Consider the following 5000-nt stretch of genomic DNA (forward strand, 5'->3'; position numbering starts at 1 on the left):
GTTCTAGATAGGGTTTACTCTGTTGCTCACCCATACTAGGTTCTAGATAGGGTTTACTCTGTTGCTCACCCATACTAGGTTCTAGATAGGGTTTACACTGTTGCTCACCCATACTAGGTTCTAGATAGGGTTTACTCTATTGCTCACCCATACTAGGTTCTAGATAGGGTTTACTCTGTTTCTCACCCATACTAGGTTCTAGATAAGGTTTACTCTGTTGCTCACCCAGACTAGGTTCTAGATAGGGTTTACTCTGTTGCTCACCCATACTAGGTCTAGATAGGGTTCACTCTGTTACTCACCCATGCTAGGTTCTAGATAGGGTTTACTCTGTTTCTCACCCATACTAGGTTCTAGATAGGGTTTACTATGTTGCTCACCCAGACTAGGTTCTAGATAGGGTTTACTCTGTTGCTCACCCATACTAGGTTCTAGATAGGGTTTACTCTTTTGCTCACCCATACTAGGTTCTAGATAGGGTTTACTCTGTTGCTCACCCAGACTAGGTTCTAGATAGGGTTTACTCTGTTGCTCACCCATAATAGGTCTAGATAGGGTTTACTCTGTTGCTCACCCATACTAGGTTCTAGATAGGGTTTACTCTTTTGCTCACCCATACTAGGTTCTAGATAGGGTTTACTCTGTTGCTCACCCAGACTAGGTTCTAGATAGGGTTTACTCTGTTGCTCACCCATACTAGGTTCTAGATAGGGTTTACTCTATTGCTCACCCATACTAGGTTCTAGATAGGGTTTACTCTGTTTCTCACCCATACTAGGTTCTAGATAGGGTTTACTCTGTTGCTCACCCAGACTAGGTTCTAGATAGGGTTTACTCTGTTGCTCACCCATACTAGGTTCTAGATAGGGTTTACTCTGTTGCTCACCCATACTAGGTTCTAAATAGGGTTTACTCTGTTGCTCACCCATGCTAGGTTCTAGATAGGGTTTACTCTGTTTCTCACCCATACTAGGTTCTAGATAGGGTTTACTCTGTTGCTCACCCAGACTAGGTTCTAGATAGGGATTACTCTGTTGCTCACCCATACTAGGTTCTAGATAGGGTTTACTCTTTTGCTCACCCATACTAGGTTCTAGATAGGGTTTACTCTGTTGCTCACCCATAATAGGTCTAGATAGGGTTTACTCTGTTGCTCACCCATACTAGGTCTAGATAGGGTTTACTCTGTTGCTCACCCAGACTAGGTTCTAGATAGGGTTTACTCTGTTGCTCACCCATACTAGGTTCTAGATAGGGTTTACTCTGTTGCTCACCCAGACTAGGTTCTAGATAGGGTTTACTCTGTTGCTCACCCATACCAGGTTCTAGATAGGGTTTACTCTGTTGCTCACCCATACCAGGTTCTAGATAGGGTTTACTCTGTTGCTCACCCATACCAGGTTCTTGATAGGGTTTACTCTGTTGCTCACCCATACCAGGTTCTTGATAGGGTTTACACTGTTGCTCACCCATAATAGGTCTAGATAGGGTTTACTCTGTTGCTCACCCATAATAGGTCTAGATAGCGTTTTATCAGATGAGTTTATCCAGGAATCTTTGCATGTCTGAATGTTTGCACGAATCATATCAATCATTTCCTTGTGGTCTTCATTTACAGAAGACCTCACAATGTGTAACATGTGCACTGGGAGTCGGGAAGCAAGTTCAGGGAGTATATATTTTAATAAACAAATGAACAAAACAAGAAACATGAACAACGCACAGAGAGGAAACTGAAACAGAAATAGAAAGACCTAGGGAAGGAACCAAAGGCAGTGACATATATAGGGAAGGTAATCAAGGAGGTGACATATATAGGGAAGGTAATCAAGGAGATGACATATATAGGGAAGGTAATCAAGGAGGTGACATATATAGGGAAGGTAATCAAGGAGGTGACATATATAGGGAAGGTAATCAAGGAGGTGACATATATAGGGAAGGTATTCAAGGAGGTGACATATATAGGGAAGGTAATCAAGGAGGTGACATATATAGGGAAGATAATCAAGTAATCAAGGAGGTGACATATATAGGGAAGGTAATCAAGGAGGTGACATATATAGGGAAGGTAATCAAGGAGGTGACATATATAGGGAAGGTAATCAAGGAGGTGACATATATAGGGAAGGTAATCAAGGAGGTGACATATATAGGGAAGATAATCAAGTAATCAAGGAGGTGACATATATAGGGAAGATAATCAAGGAGGTGACATATATAGGGAAGGTAATCAAGGAGGTGACATATATAGGGAAGATAATCAAGGAGGTGACATATATAGGGAAGGTAATCAAGGAGGTGACATATATAGGGAAGGTAATCAAGGAGATGACATATATAGGGAAGGTCATCAAGGAGATGACATATATAGGGAAGGTAATCAAGGAGATGACATATATAGGGAAGGTAATCAAGGAGGTGACATATATAGGGAAGGTAATCAAGGAGATGACATATATAGGGAAGGTAATCAAGGAGGTGACATATATAGGGAAGGTAATCAAGGAGATGACATATATAGGGAAGGTAATCAAGGAGGTGACATATATAGGGAAGGTAATCAAGGAGGTGACATATATAGGGAAGGTAATCAAGGAGGTGACATATATAGGGAAGGTAATCAAGGAGGTGACATATATAGGGAAGATAATCAAGTAATCAAGGAGGTGACATATATAGGGAAGGTAATCAAGGAGGTGACATATATAGGGAAGGTAATCAAGGAGATGACATATATAGGGAAGGTAATCAAGGAGGTGACATATATAGGGAAGGTAATCAAGGAGATGACATATATAGGGAAGGTAATCAAGGAGGTGACATATATAGGGAAGGTAATCAAGGAGGTGACATATATAGGGAAGGTAATCAAGGAGGTGACATATATAGGGAAGGTAATCAAGGAGGTGACATATATAGGGAAGATAATCAAGTAATCAAGGAGGTGACATATATAGTGAAGGTAATCAAGGAGGTGACATATATAGGGAAGGTAATCAAGTAATCAAGGAGATGACATATATAGGGAAGGTCATCAAGGAGGTGACATATATAGGGAAGATAATCAAGTAATCAAGGAGATGACATATATAGGGAAGGTCATCAAGGAGGTGACATATATAGGGAAGGTAATCAAGGAGGTGACATATATAGGGAAGGTAATCAAGGAGGTGACATATATAGGGAAGGTAATCAAGGAGGTGACATATATAGGGACGGTAATCAAGGAGGTGACATATATAGGGAAGGTAATCAAGGAGATGACATATATAGGGAAGGTAATCAAGGAGGTGATGGAATCCAGGTGAGTGCCAGGTGCGCCTAACGATGGTGACAGGTTTGTGCCATAACGAGTAGCCTGGTGACCTAGAGGCCGGAGGGAGCACACGTGACACGTGGCAAGCGTAGCCATATCAGAAAATGACTGCCGTCTGAACACACAAATCTGATTCGGCAACTTGTAATGTGCTGTTTGGACAGTCAGTAGTCCAAAAACGGATTTGAAAAACAAAACTGATATGAGCATTGAGACCTGCAGTGTGAAACAATGCTTTGGGGACATTCAAATGATGGAACTTGAAATGGGACTTAGTCCAACTGGAGTGTGTGTAGAGTGATTTACAATGATCATGTAGCTATTTTAGAAACAAGAAAGACATATTGACGTATTACAGTCAGACGCAAACTGAGACTAAGCTCCACATATCTGTTTATGCAATGAACTCAAATAGGGTAATATTCAGACACTGAGTTTATACTGCAAGTTTCTAATCCACAGATGTAAATATTTTCAGAAGACGGGGTGTGAGGAACAGCTAAAACAGATCACATGTTATTTGGTCCAAAATGAACTTCCATTAAGGTCTTGTACTGTACAACTAAGACATGCAGCTTTATACAGACTTATCCCCTCATTGAAACAAGCTGGAATCCTGTGCTTTTCTACATGGAAAGAGAACAAACAGTGGAGTTGCTGGTAGTGTTGGCAGAGTGTTGCTAGTGAGAATAAAACCGATTTAATTCATGGTTACATCACCTACAAACACTTTACACTTACCTGGGAGAATGAACTTGTATGTGACATACTGCATTAGCCTGGATATTAATACTACCTAGCAGGAAACAGTAAAGCCTTCTCAATATCACAGATTATGGCATCATATTTTCATTCATTTACAAAATAATTGGAAATGTCCAAACCGGAAAAACAAAACTGATTTGAGCATTTATTTAAGCCTGCAGTGTGAACGAGGCTTTTGATCAATTCAAATGGCGTAACATCAAATGAAACAGATTTCATGAACTGCCATGGTAACATAACCTTTACACTCACCTGGGAAAACTAACTCTTATGCACTGTCAAGACTTTACTTTCATTAATCTGATGACTCTTATATATCTAATCAACTGCCAATGTTTAATTGTTTTCCGATTAAATTAATAATGTACCAATTAACTCATTAGGAATTTGGGGCACCACGAGAGCGGTTGTTTAAAGAGTTATTCCCCAATTAAACTCTAAAGGTCTTTACCTATCACATCCATAAAACAGACACCGTATTAATCATAACATTGTATCTTATCATCATTCTGAATAATTGTACCATCCTTGCATCTACAAAAACCACAGCCTTGCTTAAGATTCATTACTACACAAATTGGTTTAATTATGTATTTACTAGCTAACAAAATGCTAACAAAATATCAACATACACACTTAACACATTAGAAACAGGTGGACTGACACAATATGGTGGCTTGTTACATAAGAGATGGAGAGTGTGAGAGAGAGAGAGGGGGAGTGGGGGAGAGGGAAAACAGAGCTAATTAGAAAGCTATTTTGCCCTAAACAGAGGGAGAGATGGGGAGAGAGAGGGGAGAGAGAGAGAGAGAGAGAGAGAGAGAGAGAGAGAGAGAGAGAGAGAGAGAGAGAGAGAGAGAGAGAGAGAGAGAGAGAGAGAGAGAGGGGGGGGGGAGAGGGGGGAGAGAGAGAGTGG

The sequence above is a fragment of the Oncorhynchus gorbuscha genome, linkage group LG13, assembly GCF_021184085.1.
Source record: "Oncorhynchus gorbuscha isolate QuinsamMale2020 ecotype Even-year linkage group LG13, OgorEven_v1.0, whole genome shotgun sequence".
Lineage (NCBI taxonomy): Eukaryota > Metazoa > Chordata > Actinopteri > Salmoniformes > Salmonidae > Oncorhynchus > Oncorhynchus gorbuscha.